The sequence below is a fragment of the Nothobranchius furzeri genome, chromosome 4, assembly GCF_043380555.1.
Source record: "Nothobranchius furzeri strain GRZ-AD chromosome 4, NfurGRZ-RIMD1, whole genome shotgun sequence".
Lineage (NCBI taxonomy): Eukaryota > Metazoa > Chordata > Actinopteri > Cyprinodontiformes > Nothobranchiidae > Nothobranchius > Nothobranchius furzeri.
In genome coordinates, this window is record NC_091744.1 from 33,485,605 (window position 1) to 33,507,882 (window position 22,278).

A 22,278-nucleotide genomic window follows, 5' to 3' on the forward strand; every position below is an offset into this window, starting at 1 on the left:
CAGAATTATGTTGCACGAAGCACAATTTCACATCATTCTGGGTTCATTTGTGTGAAAACAAGGTCCAATCAGGCTGAAACAATACAAGAAGGTAGAATCTATTGAGTTGTAAGTGATCTGAACGTTTCATGATGATCGCACTTTCCTAAGGGGGTCAAACCATGTCCCAAAGGTCACCGGATCTGGTGTCAATTTAAAGAAGTAGTCCAGTTACACATTTGTGGGCTTATAACTTGGCTTCTGAATGTACTAGAGAGATCAGGTTTGTTTTAGTATACTCCAATCAACAGCCCCTACAACCACAAAAAGGAATGGAGTCATTAGCACTTATGGTTTGTAAATGGCACCCAGAATTATGTTGCACGAAGCACAATTTCACATCATTCTGGGTCCATTTGTGTGAAAACAAGGTCCAATCAGGCTGAAACGTTACAAGAAGGTAGAATCTATTGAGTTGTAAGTGATCTGAACGTTTCATGATGATCTCAAATTCTTATAGGTGGTCAAACCATGTCCCAAAGGTCACCGGGCCTGGTGTCACTTTAAAGAAGTAGTCCAGTTACACCTTTGTGGGCTTATAACTTGGCTTCTGAATGTCCTATAGAGGTCAGGTTTGTTTTAGTGTACTCCAATCAACAGCCCCTACAACCACAAAAAGGAATGGAGTCATTAGCACTTATGGTTTGTAAATGGCACCCAGAATTATGTTGCACGAAGCACAATTTCACATCATTCTGGGTCCATTTGTGTGAAAACAAGGTCCAATCAGGCTGAAACGTTACTGGAAGCTAGAATCTATTGAGTTGTAAGTGATCTGAACGTTTCATGATGATAGCGCTTTCCTAAGGGGGTCAAACCATGTCCCAAAGGTCACCGGATCTGGTGTCAATTTAAAGAAGTAGTCCAGTTACACATTTGTGGGCTTATAACTTGGCTTCTGAATGTACTAGAGAGATCAGGTTTGTTTTAGTATACTCCAATCAACAGCCCCTACAACCACAAAAAGGAATGGAGTCATTAGCACTTATGGTTTGTAAATGGCACCCAGAATTATGTTGCACGAAGCACAATTTCACATCATTCTGGGTCCATTTGTGTGAAAACAAGGTCCAATCAGGCTGAAACGTTACAAGAAGGTAGAATCTATTGAGTTGTAAGTGATCTGAACGTTTCATGATGATCTCAAATTCCTATAGGTGGTCAAACCATGTCCCAAAGGTCACCGGGCCTGGTGTCACTTTAAAGAAGTAGTCCAGTTACACCTTTGTGGGCTTATAACTTGGTTTCTGAATGTCCTATAGAGGTCAGGTTTGTTTTAGTGTACTCCAATCAACAGCCCCTACAACCACAAAAAGGAATGGAGTCATTAGCACTTATGGTTTGTAAATGGCACCCAGAATTATGTTGCACGAAGCACAATTTCACATCATTCTGGGTCCATTTGTGTGAAAACAAGGTCCAATCAGGCTGAAACGTTACAGGAAGGTAGAATCTATTGAGTTGTAAGTGATCTGAACGTTTCATGATGATAGCACTTTCCTAAGGGGGTCAAACCATGTCCCAAAGGTCACCGGATCTGGTGTCAATTTAAAGAAGTAGTCCAGTTACACATTTGTGGGCTTATAACTTGGCTTCTGAATGTCCTAGAGAGATCAGGTTTGTTTTAGTGTACTCCAATCAACAGCCCCTACAACCACAAAAAGGAATGGAGTCATTAGCGCTTATGGTTTGTAAATGGCACCCAGAATTATGTTGCACGAAGCACAATTTCACATCATTCTGGGTCCATTTGTGTGAAAACAAGGTCCAATCAGGCTGAAACATTACAGGAAGGTAGAATCTATTAAGTTGTAAGTGATCTGAACGTTTCATGATGATAGCACTTCCCTAAGGGGGTCAAACCATGTCCCAAAGGTCATCGGATCTGGTGTCTAAAGAAGTAGTCCAGTTACACATTTGTGGGCTTATAACTTGGCTTCTGAATGTCCTAGAGAGATCAGGTTTGTTTTAGTATACTCCAATCAACAGCCCCTACAACCACAAAAAGGAATGGAGTCATTAGCACTTATGGTTTGTAAATGGCACCCAGAATTATGTTGCACGAAGCACAATTTCACATCATTCTGGGTCCATTTGTGTGAAAACAAGGTCCAATCAGGCTGAAACGTTACAAGAAGGTAGAATCTATTGAGTTGTAAGTGATCTGAACGTTTCATGATGATCTCAAATTCCTATAGGGGGTCAAACCATGTCCCAAAGGTCACCGGGCCTGGTGTCACTTTAAAGAAGTAGTCCAGTTACACCTTTGTGGGCTTATAACTTGGCTTCTAATGTCCTATAGAGGTCAGGTTTGTTTTAGTGTACTCCAATCAACAGCCCCTACAACCACAAAAAGGAATGGAGTCATTAGCACTTATGGTTTGTAAATGGCACCCAGAATTATGTTGCACGAAGCACAATTTCACATCATTCTGGGTCCATTTGTGTGAAAACAAGGTCCAATCAGGCTGAAACGTTACAGGAAGGTAGAATCTATTGAGTTGTAAGTGATCTGAACGTTTCATGATGACAGCACTTTCCTAAGGGGGTCAAACCATGTCCCAAAGGTCACCGGATCTGGTGTCAATTTAAAGAAGTAGTCCAGTTACACATTTGTGGGCTTATAACTTGGCTTCTGAATGTCCTAGAGAGATCAGGTTTGTTTTAGTATACTCCAATCAACAGCCCCTACAACCACAAAAAGGAATGGAGTCATTAGCACTTATGGTTTTTAAATGGCACCCAGAATTATGTTGCACGAAGCACAATTTCACATCATTCTGGGTTCATTTGTGTGAAAACAAGGTTCAATCAGGCTGAAACGTTACAGGAAGGTAGAATCTATTGAGTTGTAAGTGATCTGAACGTTTCATGATGATAGCACTTTCCTAAGGGGGTCAAACCATGTCCCAAAGGTCACCGGATCTGGTGTCAATTTAAAGAAGTAGTCCAGTTACACATTTGTGGGCTTATAACTTGGCTTCTGAATGTCCTAGAGTGATCAGGTTTGCTTTAGTGTACTCCAATCAACAGCCCCTACAGCCACAAAAAGGAATGGAGACATTAGCACTTATGGTTTTTAAATGGCACCCAGAATTATGTTGCACGAAGCACAATTTCACATCATTCTGGGTTCATTTGTGTGAAAACAAGGTCCAATCAGGCTGAAACAATACAGGAAGGTAGAATCTATTGAGTTGTAAGTGATCTGAACGTTTCATGATGATCTCACTTTCCTAAGGGGGTCAAACCATGTCCCAAAGGTCACCGGATCTGGTGTCACTTTAAAGAAGTAGTCCAGTTACACATTTGTGGGCTTATAACTTGGCTTCTGAATGTCCTAGAGAGGTCAGGGTTGTTTTAGTGTACTCCAATCAACAGCCCCTACAACCACAAAAAGGAATGGAGTCATTAGCACTTATGGTTTTTAAATGGCACCCAGAATTATGTTGCACGAAGCACAATTTCACATCATTCTGGGTTCATTTGTGTGAAAACAAGGTCCAATCAGGCTGAAACGTTACTGGAAGCTAGAATCTATTGAGTTGTAAGTGATCTGAACGTTTCATGATGATAGCGCTTTCCTAAGGGGGTCAAACCATGTCCCAAAGGTCACCGGATCTGGTGTCAATTTAAAGAAGTAGTCCAGTTACACATTTGTGGGCTTATAACTTGGCTTCTGAATGTACCAGAGAGATCAGGTTTGTTTTAGTATACTCCAATCAACAGCCCCTACAACCACAAAAAGGAATGGAGTCATTAGCACTTATGGTTTGTAAATGGCACCCAGAATTATGTTGCACGAAGCACAATTTCACATCATTCTGGGTCCATTTGTGTGAAAACAAGGTCCAATCAGGCTAAAACGTTACAAGAAGGTAGAATCTATTGAGTTGTAAGTGATCTGAACGTTTCATGATGATCTCAAATTCCTATAGGTGGTCAAACCATGTCCCAAAGGTCACCGGGCCTGGTGTCACTTTAAAGAAGTAGTCCAGTTACACCTTTGTGGGCTTATAACTTGGCTTCTGAATGTCCTATAGAGGTCAGGTTTGTTTTAGTGTACTCCATTCAACAGCCCCTACAACCACAAAAAGGAATGGAGTCATTAGCACTTATGGTTTGTAAATGGCAGCCAGAATTATGTTGCACGAAGCACAATTTCACATCATTCTGGGTCCATTTGTGTGAAAACAAGGTCCAATCAGGCTGAAACGTTACAGGAAGGTAGAATCTATTGAGTTGTAAGTGATCTGAACGTTTCATGATGATAGCACTTTCCTAAGGGGGTCAAACCATGTCCCAAAGGTCACCGGATCTGGTGTCAATTTAAAGAAGTAGTCCAGTTACACATTTGTGGGCTTATAACTTGGCTTCTGAATGTCCTAGAGAGATCAGGTTTGTTTTAATGTACTCCAATCAACAGCCCCTACAACCACAAAAAGGAATGGAGTCATTAGCACTTATGGTTTGTAAATGGCACCCAGAATTATGTTGCACGAAGCACAATTTCACATCATTCTGGGTCCATTTGTGTGAAAACAAGGTCCAATCAGGCTGAAACATTACAGGAAGGTAGAATCTATTAAGTTGTAAGTGATCTGAACGTTTCATGATGATAGCACTTCCCTAAGGGGGTCAAACCATGTCCCAAAGGTCATCGGATCTGGTGTCTAAAGAAGTAGTCCAGTTACACATTTGTGGGCTTATAACTTGGCTTCTGAATGTCCTAGAGTGATCAGGTTTGCTTTAGTGTACTCCAATCAACAGCCCCTACAGCCACAAAAAGGAATGGAGACATTAGCACTTATGGTTTTTAAATGGCACCCAGAATTATGTTGCACGAAGCACAATTTCACATCATTCTGGGTTCATTTGTGTGAAAACAAGGTTCAATCAGGCAGAAACGTTACAGGAAAGTAGAATCTATTGAGTTGTAAGTGATCTGAACGTTTCATGATGATAGCACTTTCCTAAGGGGGTCAAACCATGTCCCAAAGGTCACCGGATCTGGTGTCAATTTAAAGAAGTAGTCCAGTTACACATGTGTGGGCTTATAACTTGGCTTCTGAATGTCCTAGAGAGATCAGGTTTGTTTTAGTGTACTCCAATCAACAGCCCCTACAACCACAAAAAGGAATGGAGTCATTAGCACTTATGGTTTGTAAATGGCACCCAGAATTATGTTGCACGAAGCACAATTTCACATCATTCTGGGTCCATTTGTGTGAAAACAAGGTCCAATCAGGCTGAAACATTACAGGAAGGTAGAATCTATTAAGTTGTAAGTGATCTGAACGTTTCATGATGATATCACTTCCCTAAGGGGGTCAAACCATGTCCCAAAGGTCATCGGATCTGGTGTCTAAAGAAGTAGTCCAGTTACACATTTGTGGGCTTATAACTTGGCTTCTGAATGTCCTAGAGAGATCAGGTTTGTTTTAGTATACTCCAATCAACAGCCCCTACAACCACAAAAAGGAATGGAGTCATTAGAACTTATGGTTTTTAAATGGCACCCAGAATTATGTTGCACGAAGCACAATTTCACATCATTCTGGGTTCATTTGTGTGAAAACAAGGTCCAATCAGGCTGAAACGTTACAGGAAGGTAGAATCTATTGAGTTGTAATTGATCTGAACGTTTCATGATGATAGCACTTTCCTAAGGGGGTCAAACCATGTCCCAAAGGTCACCGGATCTGGTGTCAATTTAAAGAAGTAGTCCAGTTACACATTTGTGGGCTTATAACTTGGCTTCTGAATGTCCTAGAGTGATCAGGTTTGCTTTAGTGTACTCCAATCAACAGCCCCTACAGCCACAAAAAGGAATGGAGACATTAGCACTTATGGTTTTTAAATGGCACCCAGAATTATGTTGCACGAAGCACAATTTCACATCATTCTGGGTTCATTTGTGTGAAAACAAGGTCCAATCAGGCTGAAACAATACAGGAAGGTAGAATCTATTGAGTTGTAAGTGATCTGAACGTTTCATGATGATCGCACTTTCCTAAGGGGGTCAAACCATGTCCCAAAGGTCACCGGATCTGGTGTCACTTTAAAGAAGTAGTCCAGTTACACATTTGTGGGCTTATAACTTGGCTTCTGAATGTCCTAGAGAGGTCAGGGTTGTTTTAGTGTACTCCAATCAACAGCCCCTACAACCACAAAAAGGAATGGAGTCATTAGCACTTATGGTTTTTAAATGGCACCCAGAAATATGTTGCACGAAGCACAATTTCACATCATTCTGGGTTCATTTGTGTGAAAACAAGGTCCAATCAGGCTGAAACGTTACAGGAAGGTAGAATCTACTGAGTTGTAAGTGATCTGAACGTTTCATGATGATAGCACTTTCCTAAGGGGGTCAAACCATGTCCCAAAGATCACCGGATCTGGTGTCAATTTAAAGAAGTAGTCCAGTTACACATTTGTGGGCTTATAACTTGGCTTATGAATGTCCTAGAGAGATCAGGTTTGTTTTAGTGTACTCCAATCAACAGCCCCTACAACCACAAAAGGAATGGAGTCATTAGCACTTATGGTTTGTAAATGGCACCCAGAATTATGTTGCGCGAAGCACAATTTCACATCATTCTGGGTCCATTTGTGTGAAAACAAGGTCCAATCAGGCTGAAACGCTACAAGAAGGTAGAATCTATTGAGTTGTAAGTGATCTGAATGTTTCAAGATGATCGCACATTCTTATAGGGGGTAAAACCATGTCCCAAAGGTCACCGGGCCTGGTGTCACTTTAAAGAAGTAGTCCAATTACACCTTTGTGGGCTTATAACTTGGCTTCTGAATGTCCAAGAGAGGTTAGGTTTGTTTTTGTGTACTCCAATCAACAGCCCCTACAACCACAAAAAGGAATGGAGTCATTAGCACTTATGGTTTGTAAATGGCACCCAGAATTATTTTGCACGAAGCACAATTTCACATCATTCTGGGTTCATTTGTGTGAAAACAAGGTCCAATCAGGCTGAAACGTTACTGAAAGCTAGAATCTATTGAGTTGTAAGTGATCTGAACGTTTCATGATGATAGCGCTTTCCTAAGGGGGTCAAACCATGTCCCAAAGGTCACCGGATCTGGTGTCAATTTAAAGAAGTAGTCCAGTTACACATTTGTGGGCTTATAACTTGGCTTCTGAATGTCCTAGAGAGATCAGGTTTGTTTTAGTGTACTCCAATCAACAGCCCCTACAACCACAAAAAGGAATGGAGTCATTAGCACTTATGGTTTGTAAATGGCACCCAGAATTATGTTGCACGAAGCACAATTTCACATCATTCTGGGACCATTTGTGTGAAAACAAGGTCCAATCAGGCTAAAACGTTACAAGAAGGTAGAATCTATTGAGTTGTAAGTGATCTGAACGTTTCATGATGATCTCAAATTCCTATAGGTGGTCAAACCATGTCCCAAAGGTCACCGGGCCTGGTGTCACTTTAAAGAAGTAGTCCAGTTACACCTTTGTGGGCTTATAACTTGGCTTCTGAATGTCCTATAGAGGTCAGGTTTGTTTTAGTGTACTCCAATCAACAGCCCCTACAACAACAAAAAGGAATGGAGTCATTAGCACTTATGGTTTGTAAATGGCAGCCAGAATTATGTTGCACGAAGCACAATTTCACATCATTCTGGGTCCATTTGTGTGAAAACAAGGTCCAATCAGGCTGAAACGTTACAGGAAGGTAGAATCTATTGAGTTGTAAGTGATCTGAACGTTTCATGATGATAGCACTTTCCTAAGGGGGTCAAACCATGTCCCAAAGGTCACCGGATCTGGTGTCAATTTAAAGAAGTAGTCCAGTTACACATTTGTGGGCTTATAACTTGGCTTCTGAATGTCCTAGAGAGATCAGGTTTGTTTTAATGTACTCCAATCAACAGCCCCTACAACCACAAAAAGGAATGGAGTCATTAGCACTTATGGTTTGTAAATGGCACCCAGAATTATGTTGCACGAAGCACAATTTCACATCATTCTGGGTCCATTTGTGTGAAAACAAGGTCCAATCAGGCTGAAACATTACAGGAAGGTAGAATCTATTAAGTTGTAAGTGATCTGAACGTTTCATGATGATAGCACTTCCCTAAGGGGGTCAAACCATGTCCCAAAGGTCATCGGATCTGGTGTCTAAAGAAGTAGTCCAGTTACACATTTGTGGGCTTATAACTTGGCTTCTGAATGTCCTAGAGAGATCAGGTTTGTTTTAGTATACTCCAATCAACAGCCCCTACAACCACAAAAAGGAATGGAGTCATTAGCACTTATGGTTTTTAAATGGCACCCAGAATTATGTTGCACGAAGCACAATTTCACATCATTCTGGGTTCATTTGTGTGAAAACAAGGTCCAATCAGGCTGAAACGTTACAGGAAGGTAGAATCTATTGAGTTGTAATTGATCTGAACGTTTCATGATGATAGCACTTTCCTAAGGGGGTCAAACCATGTCCCAAAGGTCACCGGATCTGGTGTCAATTTAAAGAAGTAGTCCAGTTACACATTTGTGGGCTTATAACTTGGCTTCTGAATGTCCTAGAGTGATCAGGTTTGCTTTAGTGTACTCCAATCAACAGCCCCTACAGCCACAAAAAGGAATGGAGACATTAGCACTTATGGTTTTTAAATGGCACCCAGAATTATGTTGCACGAAGCACAATTTCACATCATTCTGGGTTCATTTGTGTGAAAACAAGGTTCAATCAGGCAGAAACGTTACAGGAAAGTAGAATCTATTGAGTTGTAAGTGATCTGAACGTTTCATGATGATAGCACTTTCCTAAGGGGGTCAAACCATGTCCCAAAGGTCACCGGATCTGGTGTCAATTTAAAGAAGTAGTCCAGTTACACATTTGTGGGCTTATAACTTGGCTTCTGAATGTCCTAGAGAGATCAGGTTTGTTTTAGTGTACTCCAATCAACAGCCCCTACAACCACAAAAAGGAATGGAGTCATTAGCACTTATGGTTTGTAAATGGCACCCAGAATTATGTTGCACGAAGCACAATTTCACATCATTCTGGGTCCATTTGTGTGAAAACAAGGTCCAATCAGGCTGAAACATTACAGGAAGGTAGAATCTATTAAGTTGTAAGTGATCTGAACGTTTCATGATGATAGCACTTCCCTAAGGGGGTCAAACCATGTCCCAAAGGTCATCGGATCTGGTGTCTAAAGAAGTAGTCCAGTTACACATTTGTGGGCTTATAACTTGGCTTCTGAATGTCCTAGAGAGATCAGGTTTGTTTTAGTATACTCCAATCAACAGCCCCTACAACCACAAAAAGGAATGGAGTCATTAGAACTTATGGTTTTTAAATGGCACCCAGAATTATGTTGCACGAAGCACAATTTCACATCATTCTGGGTTCATTTGTGTGAAAACAAGGTCCAATCAGGCTGAAACGTTACAGGAAGGTAGAATCTATTGAGTTGTAATTGATCTGAACGTTTCATGATGATAGCACTTTCCTAAGGGGGTCAAACCATGTCCCAAAGGTCACCGGATCTGGTGTCAATTTAAAGAAGTAGTCCAGTTACACATTTGTGGGCTTATAACTTGGCTTCTGAATGTCCTAGAGTGATCAGGTTTGCTTTAGTGTACTCCAATCAACAGCCCCTACAGCCACAAAAAGGAATGGAGACATTAGCACTTATGGTTTTTAAATGGCACCCAGAATTATGTTGCACGAAGCACAATTTCACATCATTCTGGGTTCATTTGTAGGAAAACAAGGTCCAATCAGGCTGAAACAATACAGGAAGGTAGAATCTATTGAGTTGTAAGTGATCTGAACGTTTCATGATGATCGCACTTTCCTAAGGGGGTCAAACCATGTCCCAAAGGTCACCGGATCTGGTGTCACTTTAAAGAAGTAGTCCAGTTACACATTTGTGGGCTTATAACTTGGCTTCTGAATGTCCTAGAGAGGTCAGGGTTGTTTTAGTGTACTCGAATCAACAGCCCCTACAACCACAAAAAGGAATGGAGTCATTAGCACTTATGGTTTTTAAATGGCACCCAGAAATATGTTGCACAAAGCACAATTTCACATCATTCTGGGTTCATTTGTGTGAAAACAAGGTCCAATCAGGCTGAAACGTTACAGGAAGGTAGAATCTACTGAGTTGTAAGTGATCTGAACGTTTCATGATGATAGCACTTTCCTAAGGGGGTCAAACCATGTCCCAAAGATCACCGGATCTGGTGTGAATTTAAAGAAGTAGTCCAGTTACACATTTGTGGGCTTATAACTTGGCTTCTGAATGTCCTAGAGAGATCAGGTTTGTTTTAGTGTACTCCAATCAACAGCCCCTACAACCACAAAAGGAATGGAGTCATTAGCACTTATGGTTTGTAAATGGCACCCAGAATTATGTTGCGCGAAGCACAATTTCACATCATTCTGGGTCCATTTGTGTGAAAACAAGGTCCAATCAGGCTGAAACGCTACAAGAAGGTAGAATCTATTGAGTTGTAAGTGATCTGAATGTTTCAAGATGATCGCACATTCTTATAGGGGGTAAAACCATGTCCCAAAGGTCACCGGGCCTGGTGTCACTTTAAAGAAGTAGTCCAGTTACACCTTTGTGGGCTTATAACTTGGCTTCTGAATGTCCAAGAGAGGTTAGGTTTGTTTTTGTGTACTCCAATCAACAGCCCCTACAACCACAAAAAGGAATGGAGTCATTAGCACTTATGGTTTGTAAATGGCACCCAGAATTATTTTGCACGAAGCACAATTTCACATCATTCTGGGTTCATTTGTGTGAAAACAAGGTCCAATCAGGCTGAAACGTTACTGAAAGCTAGAATCTATTGAGTTGTAAGTGATCTGAACGTTTCATGATGATAGCGCTTTCCTAAGGGGGTCAAACCATGTCCCAAAGGTCACCGGATCTGGTGTCAATTTAAAGAAGTAGTCCAGTTAAGCATTTGTGGGCTTATAACTTGGCTTCTGAATGTCCTAGAGAGATCAGGTTTGTTTTAGTATACTCCAATCAACAGCCCCTACAACCACAAAAAGGAATGGAGTCATTAGCACTTATGGTTTGTAAATGGCACCCAGAATTATGTTGCACGAAGGACAATTTCACATCATTCTGGGTCCATTTGTGTGAAAACAAGGTCGAATCAGGCTGAAACGTTACAAGAAGGTAGAATCTATTGAGTTGTAAGTGATCTGAACGTTTCATGATGATCTCAAATTCCTATAGGGGGTCAAACCATGTCCCAAAGGTCACCGGGCCTGGTGTCACTTTAAAGAAGTAGTCCAGTTACACCTTTGTGGGCTTATAACTTGGCTTCTGAATGTCCTATAGAGGTCAGGTTTGTTTTAGTGTACTCCAATCAACAGCCCCTACAACCACAAAAAGGAATGGAGTCATTAGCACTTATGGTTTGTAAATGGCACCCAGAATTATGTTGCACGAAGCACAATTTCACATCATTCTGGGACCATTTGTGTGAAAACAAGGTCCAATCAGGCTGAAACGTTACAGGAAGGTAGAATCTATTGAGTTGTAAGTGATCTGAATGTTTCATGATGATAGCACTTTCCTAAGGGGGTCAAACCATGTCCCAAAGGTCACCGGATCTGGTGTCAATTTAAAGAAGTAGTCCAGTTACACATTTGTGTGCTTATAACTTGGCTTCTGAATGTCCTAGAGAGATCAGGTTTGTTTTAGTGTACTCCAATCAACAGCCCCTACAACCACAAAAAGGAATGGAGTCATTAGCACACAAGTGGTTGTAGGGGCTGTAGGGGCTGTTGATTGGAGTACATTAAAACAAACCTGATCTCTCTAGGACATTCAGAAGCCAAGTTATAAGCCCACAAATGTGTAACTGGACTACTTTAAATTGACACCAGATCCGGTGACCTTTGGGACATGGTTTGACCCCCTTAGGAAAGTGCTATCATCATGAAACGTTCAGATCACTTACAACTCAATAGATTCTACCTTCCTGTAACGTTTCAGCCTGAATGGACCTTGTTTTCACACAAATGGTCCCAGAATGATGTGAAATTGTGCTTCGTGCAACATAATTCTGGGTGCCATTTACAAACCATAAGTGCTAATGACTCCATTCCTTTTTGTGGTTGTAGGGGCTGTTGATTGGAGTACACTAAAACAAACCTGACCTCTATAGGACATTCAGAAGCCAAGTTATAAGCCCACAAAGGTGTAACTTGACTACTTCTTTAAAGTGACACCAGGCCCGGTGACCTTTGGGACATGGTTTGACCCCCTATAGGAATTTGAGATCATCATGAAACGTTCAGATCACTTACAACTCAATAGATTCTACCTTCTTGTAACGTTTCAGCCTGATTGGACCTTGTTTTCACACAAATGGACCCAGAATGATGTGAAATTGTGCTTCGTGCAACATAATTCTGGGTGCCATTTACAAACCATAAGTGCTAATGACTCCATTCCTTTTTGTGGTTGTAGGGGCTGTTGATTGGAGTATACTAAAACAAACCTGATCTCTCTAGGACATTCAGAAGCCAAGTTATAAGCCCACAAATGTGTAACTGGACTACTTCTTTAAATTGACACCAGATCCGGTGACCTTTGGGACATGGTTTGACCCCCTTAGGAAAGCGCTATCATCATGAAACGTTCAGATCACTTACAACTCAATAGATTCTAGCTTTCAGTAACGTTTCAGCCTGATTGGACCTTGTTTTCACACAAATGAACCCAGAATGATGTGAAATTGTGCTTCGTGCAAAATAATTCTGGGTGCCATTTACAAACCATAAGTGCTAATGACTCCATTCCTTTTTGTGGTTGTAGGGGCTGTTGATTGGAGTACACAAAAACAAACCTAACCTCTCTAGGACATTCAGAAGCCAAGTTATAAGCCCACAAAGGTGTAACTGGACTACTTCTTTAAAGTGACACCAGGCCCGGTGACATTTGGGACATGGTTTTACCCCCTATAGGAATGTGCGATCATCTTGAAACATTCAGATCACTTACAACTCAATAGATTCTACCTTCTTGTAGCGTTTCAGCCTGATTGGACCTTGTTTTCACACAAATGGACCCAGAATGATGTGAAATTGTGCTTCGCGCAACATAATTCTGGGTGCCATTTACAAACCATAAGTGCTAATGACTCCATTCCTTTTGTGGTTGTAGGGGCTGTTGATTGGAGTACACTAAAACAAACCTGATCTCTCTAGGACATTCAGAAGCCAAGTTATAAGCCCACAAATGTGTAACTGGACTACTTCTTTAAATTGACACCAGATCCGGTGATCTTTGGGACATGGTTTGACCCCCTTAGGAAAGTGCTATCATCATGAAACGTTCAGATCACTTACAACTCAGTAGATTCTACCTTCCTGTAACGTTTCAGCCTGATTGGACCTTGTTTTCACACAAATGAACCCAGAATGATGTGAAATTGTGCTTCGTGCAACATAATTCTGGGTGCCATTTAAAAACCATAAGTGCTAATGACTCCATTCCTTTTTGTGGTTGTAGGGGCTGTTGATGGGAGTACACTAAAACAACCCTGACCTCTCTAGGACATTCAGAAGCCAAGTTATAAGCCCACAAATGTGTAACTGGACTACATCTTTAAAGTGACACCAGATCCGGTGACCTTTGGGACATGGTTTGACCCCCTTAGGAAAGTGCGATCATCATGAAACGTTCAGATCACTTACAACTCAATAGATTCTACCTTCCTGTATTGTTTCAGCCTGATTGGACCTTGTTTTCACACAAATGAACCCAGAATGATGTGAAATTGTGCTTCGTGCAACATAATTCTGGGTGCCATTTAAAAACCATAAGTGCTAATGTCTCCATTCCTTTTTGTGGCTGTAGGGGCTGTTGATTGGAGTACACTAAAGCAAACCTGATCACTCTAGGACATTCAGAAGCCAAGTTATAAGCCCACAAATGTGTAACTGGACTACTTCTTTAAATTGACACCAGATCCGGTGACCTTTGGGACATGGTTTGACCCCCTTAGGAAAGTGCTATCATCATGAAACGTTCAGATCAATTACAACTCAATAGATTCTACCTTCCTGTAACGTTTCAGCCTGATTGGACCTTGTTTTCACACAAATGAACCCAGAATGATGTGAAATTGTGCTTCGTGCAACATAATTCTGGGTGCCATTTAAAAACCATAAGTGTTAATGACTCCATTCCTTTTTGTGGTTGTAGGGGCTGTTGATTGGAGTATACTAAAACAAACCTGATCTCTCTAGGACATTCAGAAGCCAAGTTATAAGCCCACAAATGTGTAACTGGACTACTTCTTTAGACACCAGATCCGATGACCTTTGGGACATGGTTTGACCCCCTTAGGGAAGTGCTATCATCATGAAACATTCAGATCACTTACAACTTAATAGATTCTACCTTCCTGTAATGTTTCAGCCTGATTGGACCTTGTTTTCACACAAATGGACCCAGAATGATGTGAAATTGTGCTTCGTGCAACATAATTCTGGGTGCCATTTACAAACCATAAGTGCTAATGACTCCATTCCTTTTTGTGGTTGTAGGGGCTGTTGATTGGAGTACACTAAAACAAACCTGATATCTCTAGGACATTCAGAAGCCAAGTTATAAGCCCACAAATGTGTAAATGGACTACTTCTTTAAATTGACACCAGATCCGGTGACCTTTGGGACATGGTTTGACCCCCTTAGGAAAGTGCTATCATCATGAAACGTTCAGATCACTTACAACTCAATAGATTCTACTTTCCTGTAACGTTTCTGCCTGATTGAACCTTGTTTTCACACAAATGAACCCAGAATGATGTGAAATTGTGCTTCGTGCAACATAATTCTGGGTGCCATTTAAAAACCATAAGTGCTAATGTCTCCATTCCTTTTTGTGGCTGTAGGGGCTGTTGATTGGAGTACACTAAAGCAAACCTGATCACTCTAGGACATTCAGAAGCCAAGTTATAAGCCCACAAATGTGTAACTGGACTACTTCTTTAAATTGACACCAGATCCGGTGACCTTTGGGACATGGTTTGACCCCCTTAGGAAAGTGCTATCATCATGAAACGTTCAGATCAATTACAACTCAATAGATTCTACCTTCCTGTAACGTTTCAGCCTGATTGGACCTTGTTTTCACACAAATGAACCCAGAATGATGTGAAATTGTGCTTCGTGCAACATAATTCTGGGTGCCATTTAAAAACCATAAGTGCTAATGACTCCATTCCTTTTTGTGGTTGTAGGGGCTGTTCATTGGAGTATACTAAAACAAACCTGATCTCTCTAGGACATTCAGAAGCCAAGTTATAAGCCCACAAATGTGTAACTGGACTACTTCTTTAGACACCAGATCCGATGACCTTTGGGACATGGTTTGACCCCCTTAGGGAAGTGCTATCATCATGAAACGTTCAGATCACTTACAACTTAATAGATTCTACCTTCCTGTAATGTTTCAGCCTGATTGGACCTTGTTTTCACACAAATGGACCCAGAATGATGTGAAATTGTGCTTCGTGCAACATAATTCTGGGTGCCATTTACAAACCATAAGGGCTAATGACTCCATTCCTTTTTGTGGTTGTAGGGGCTGTTGATTGGAGTACACTAAAACAAACCTGATCTCTCTAGGACATTCAGAAGCCAAGTTATAAGCCCACAAATGTGTAACTGGACTACTTCTTTAAATTGACACCAGATCCGGTGACCTTTGGGACATGGTTTGACCCCCTTAGGAAAGTGCTATCATTATGAAACGTTCAGATCACTTACAACTCAATAGATTCTACCTTCCTGTAACGTTTCAGCCTGATTGGACCTTGTTTTCACACAAATGGACCCAGAATGATGTGAAATTGTGCTTCGTGCAACATAATTCTGGGTGCCATTTACAAACCATAAGTGCTAATGACTCCATTCCTTTTTGTGGTTGTAGGGGCTGTTGATTGGAGTACACTAAAACAAACCTGACCTCTGTAGGACATTCAGAAGCCAAGTTATAAGCCCACAAAGGTGTAACTGGACTACTTCTTTAAAGTGACACCAGGCCCGGTGACCTTTGGGACATGGTTTGACCACCTATAGGAATTTGAGATCATCATGAAACGTTCAGATCACTTACAACTCAATAGATTCTACCTTCTTGTAACGTTTCAGCCTGATTGGACCTTGTTTTCACACAAATGGACCCAGAATGATGTGAAATTGTGCTTCGTGCAACATAATTCTGGGTGCCATTTACAAACCATAAGTGCTAATGACTCCATTCCTTTTTGTGGTTGTAGGGGCTGTTGATTGGAGTATACTAAAACAAACCTGATCTCTCTAGTACATTCAGAAGCCAAGTTATAAGCCCACAAATGTGTAACTGGACTACTTCTTTAAATTGACACCAGATCCGGTGACCTTTGGGACATGGTTTGACCCCCTTAGGAAAGCGCTATCATCATGAAACGTTCAGATCACTTACAACTCAATAGATTCTAGCTTCCAGTAACGTTTCAGCCTGATTGGACCTTGTTTTCACACAAATGAACCCAGAATGATGTGAAATTGTGCTTTGTGCAACATAATTCTGGGTGCCATTTAAAAACCATAAGTGCTAATGACTCCATTCCTTTTTGTGGTTGTAGGGGCTGTTGATTGGAGTACACTAAAACAACCCTGACCTCTCTAGGACATTCAGAAGCCAAGTTATAAGCCCACAAATGTGTAACTGGACTACTTCTTTAAAGTGACACCAGATCCGGTGACCTTTGGGACATGGTTTGACCCCCTATAGGAAAGTGCGATCATCATGAAACGTTCAGATCACTTACAACTCAATAGATTCTACCTTCCTGTATTGTTTCAGCCTGATTGGACCTTGTTTTCACACAAATGAACCCAGAATGATGTGAAATTGTGCTTCGTGCAACATAATTCTGGGTGCCATTTAAAAACCATAAGTGCTAATGTCTCCATTCCTTTTTGTGGCTGTAGGGGCTGTTGATTGGAGTACACTAAAGCAAACCTGATCACTCTAGGACATTCAGAAGCCAAGTTATAAGCCCACAAATGTGTAACTGGACTAATTCTTTAAATTGACACCAGATCCGGTGACCTTTGGGACATGGTTTGACCCCCTTAGGAAAGTGCTATCATCATGAAACGTTCAGATCACTTACAACTCAATAGATTCTACCTTGCTGTAACGTTTCAGCCTGATTGGACCTTGTTTTCACACAAATGAACCCAGAATGATGTGAAATTGTGCTTCGTGCAACATAATTCTGGGTGCCATTTAAAAACCATAAGTGCTAATGACTCCATTCCTTTTTGTGGTTGTAGGGGCTGTTGATTGGAGTATACTAAAACAAACCTGATCTCTCTAGGACATTCAGAAGCCAAGTTATAAGCCCACAAATGTGTAACTGGACTACTTCTTTAGACACCAGATCCGATGACCTTTGGGACATGGTTTGACCCCCTTAGGGAAGTGCTATCATCATGAAACGTTCAGATCACTTACAACTTAATAGATTCTACCTTCCTGTAATGTTTCAGCCTGATTGGACCTTGTTTTCACACAAATGGACCCAGAATGATGTGAAATTGTGCTTCGTGCAACATAATTCTGGGTGCCATTTACAAACCATAAGTGCTAATGACTCCATTCCTTTTTGTGGTTGTAGGGGCTGTTGATTGGAGTACACTAAAACAAACCTGATCTCTCTAGGACATTCAGAAGCCAAGTTATAAGCCCACAAATGTGTAACTGGACTACTTCTTTAAATTGACACCAGATCCGGTGACCTTTGGGACATGGTTTGACCCCCTTAGGAAAGTGCTATCATCATGAAACGTTCAGATCACTTACAACTCAATAGATTCTACCTTCCTGTAACGTTTCAGCCTGATTGGACCTTGTTTTCACACAAATGGACCCAGAATGATGTGAAATTGTGCTTCGTGCAACATAATTCTGGGTGCCATTTACAAACCATAAGTGCTAATGACTCCATTCCTTTTTGTGGTTGTAGGGGCTGTTGATTGGAGTACACTAAAACAAACCTGACCTCTATAGGACATTCAGAAGCCAAGTTATAAGCCCACAAAGGTGTAACTGGACTACTTCTTTAAAGTGACACCAGGCCCGGTGACCTTTGGGACATGGTTTGACCCCCTATAGGAATTTGAGAGCATCATGAAACGTTCAGATCACTTACAACTCAATAGATTCTACCTTCTTGTAACGTTTCAGCCTGATTGGACCTTGTTTTCACACAAATGGACCCAGAATGATGTGAAATTGTGCTTCGTGCAAAATAATTCTGGGTGCCATTTACAAACCATAAGTGCTAATGACTCCATTCCTTTTTGTGGTTGTAGGGGCTGTTGATTGGAGTATACTAAAACAAACCTGATCTCTCTAGTATATTCAGAAGCCAAGTTATAAGCCCACAAATGTGTAACTGGACTACTTCTTTAAATTGACACCAGATCCGGTGACCTTTGGGACATGGTTTGACCCCCTTAGGAAAGCGCTATCATCATGAAACGTTCAGATCACTTACAACTCAATAGATTCTAGCTTCCAGTAACGTTTCAGCCTGATTGGACCTTGTTTTCACACAAATGAACCCAGAATGATGTGAAATTGTGCTTCGTGCAAAATAATTCTGGGTGCCATTTACAAACCATAAGTGCTAATGACTCCATTCCTTTTTGCGGTTGTAGGGGCTGTTGATTGGAGTACACTAAAACAAACCTAACCTCTCTAGGACATTCAGAAGCCCAGTTATAAGCCCACACATGTGTAACTGGACTACTTCTTTAAATTGACACCAGATCCAGTGACCTTTGGGACATGGTTTGACCCCCTTAGGAAAGTGCTATCATCATGAAACGTTCAGATCAGTTACAACTCAATAGATTCTACCTTCCTGTAACGTTTCAGCCTGATTGGACCTTGTTTTCACACAAATGGACCCAGAATGATGTGAAATTGTGCTTCGTGCAAAATAATTCTGGGTGCCATTTACAAACCATAAGTGCTAATGACTCCATTCCTTTTTGTGGTTGTAGGGGCTGTTGATTGGAGTACACTAAAACAAACCTAACCTCTCTAGGACATTCAGAAGCCAAGTTATAAGCACACACAGGTGTAACTGGACTACTTCTTTAAAGTGACACATGGCCCGGTGACCTTTGGGACATGGTTTGACCCCCTATAGGAATGTGCGATCATCTTGAAACGTTCAGATCACTTACAACTGAATAGATTCTACCTTCTTGTAGCGTTTCAGCCGGATTGGTTCTTGTTTTCACACAAATTGACCCAGAATGATGTGAAATTGTGCTTCGTGCAACATAATTCTGGGTGCCACTTACAAACCATAAGTGCTAATGACTCCATTCCTTTTTGTGGTTGTAGGGGCTGTTGATTGGAGTACACTAAAACAAACTAACCTCTCTAGGACATTCAGAAGCCAAGTTATAAGCCCACAAAGGTGTAACTGGACTACTACTTTAAAGTGACACCAGGCCCGGTGACCTTTGGAACATGGTTTGACCCCCTATAGGAATGTGCGATCATCTTGAAACGTTCAGATCACTTACAACTCAATAGATTCTACCTTCTTGTAACGTTTCAGCCTGATTGGACCTTGTTTTCACACAAATGGACCCAGAATGATGTGAAATTGTGCTTCGTGCAACATAATTCTGGGTGCCATTTACAAACCATAAGTGCTAATGACTCCATTCCTTTTTGTGGTTGTAGGGGCTGTTGATTGGAGTATACTAAAACAAACCTGATCTCTCTAGGACATTCAGAAGCCAAGTTATAAGCCCACAAATGTGTAACTGGACTACTTCTTTAAATTGACACCAGATCCGGTGACCTTTGGGACATGGTTTGACCCCCTTAGGAAAGCGCTATCATCATGAAACGTTCAGATCACTTACAACTCAATAGATTCTAGCTTTCAGTAACGTTTCAGCCTGATTGGACCTTGTTTTCACACAAATGAACCCAGAATGATGTGAAATTGTGCTTCGTGCAAAATAATTCTGGGTGCCATTTACAAACCATAAGTGCTAATGACTCCATTCCTTTTTGTGGTTGTAGGGGCTGTTGATTGGAGTACACAAAAACAAACCTAACCTCTCTAGGACATTCAGAAGCCAAGTTATAAGCCCACAAAGGTGTAACTGGACTACTTCTTTAAAGTGACACCAGGCCCGGTGACATTTGGGACATGGTTTTACCCCCTATAGGAATGTGCGATCATCTTGAAACATTCAGATCACTTACAACTCAATAGATTCTACCTTCTTGTAGCGTTTCAGCCTGATTGGACCTTGTTTTCACACAAATGGACCCAGAATGATGTGAAATTGTGCTTCGCGCAACATAATTCTGGGTGCCATTTACAAACCATAAGTGCTAATGACTCCATTCCTTTTGTGGTTGTAGGGGCTGTTGATTGGAGTACACTAAAACAAACCTGATCTCTCTAGGACATTCAGAAGCCAAGTTATAAGCCCACAAATGTGTAACTGGACTACTTCTTTAAATTGACACCAGATCCGGTGATCTTTGGGACATGGTTTGACCCCCTTAGGAAAGTGCTATCATCATGAAACGTTCAGATCACTTACAACTCAGTAGATTCTACCTTCCTGTAATGTTTCAGCCTGATTGGACCTTGTTTTCACACAAATGAACCCAGAATGATGTGAAATTGTGCTTCGTGCAACATAATTCTGGGTGCCATTTAAAAACCATAAGTGCTAATGACTCCATTCCTTTTTGTGGTTGTAGGGGCTGTTGATTGGAGTACACTAAAACAACCCTGACCTCTCTAGGACATTCAGAAGCCAAGTTATAAGCCCACAAATGTGTAACTGGACTACATCTTTAAAGTGACACCAGATCCGGTGACCTTTGGGACATGGTTTGACCCCCTTAGGAAAGTGCGATCATCATGAAACGTTCAGATCACTTACAACTCAATAGATTCTACCTTCCTGTATTGTTTCAGCCTGATTGGACCTTGTTTTCACACAAATGAACCCAGAATGATGTGAAATTGTGCTTCGTGCAACATAATTCTGGGTGCCATTTAAAAACCATAAGTGCTAATGTCTCCATTCCTTTTTGTGGCTGTAGGGGCTGTTGATTGGAGTACACTAAAGCAAACCTGATCACTCTAGGACATTCAGAAGCCAAGTTATAAGCCCACAAATGTGTAACTGGACTACTTCTTTAAATTGACACCAGATCCGGTGACCTTTGGGACATGGTTTGACCCCCTTAGGAAAGTGCTATCATCATGAAACGTTCAGATCAATTACAACTCAATAGATTCTACCTTCCTGTAACGTTTCAGCCTGATTGGACCTTGTTTTCACACAAATGAACCCAGAATGATGTGAAATTGTGCTTCGTGCAACATAATTCTGGGTGCCATTTAAAAACCATAAGTGTTAATGACTCCATTCCTTTTTGTGGTTGTAGGGGCTGTTGATTGGAGTATACTAAAACAAACCTGATCTCTCTAGGACATTCAGAAGCCAAGTTATAAGCCCACAAATGTGTAACTGGACTACTTCTTTAGACACCAGATCCGATGACCTTTGGGACATGGTTTGACCCCCTTAGGGAAGTGCTATCATCATGAAACATTCAGATCACTTACAACTTAATAGATTCTACCTTCCTGTAATGTTTCAGCCTGATTGGACCTTGTTTTCACACAAATGGACCCAGAATGATGTGAAATTGTGCTTCGTGCAACATAATTCTGGGTGCCATTTACAAACCATAAGTGCTAATGACTCCATTCCTTTTTGTGGTTGTAGGGGCTGTTGATTGGAGTACACTAAAACAAACCTGATATCTCTAGGACATTCAGAAGCCAAGTTATAAGCCCACAAATGTGTAAATGGACTACTTCTTTAAATTGACACCAGATCCGGTGACCTTTGGGACATGGTTTGACCCCCTTAGGAAAGTGCTATCATCATGAAACGTTCAGATCACTTACAACTCAATAGATTCTACTTTCCTGTAACGTTTCTGCCTGATTGAACCCTGTTTTCACACAAATGAACCCAGAATGATGTGAAATTGTGCTTCGTGCAACATAATTCTGGGTGCCATTTAAAAACCATAAGTGCTAATGTCTCCATTCCTTTTTGTGGCTGTAGGGGCTGTTGATTGGAGTACACTAAAGCAAACCT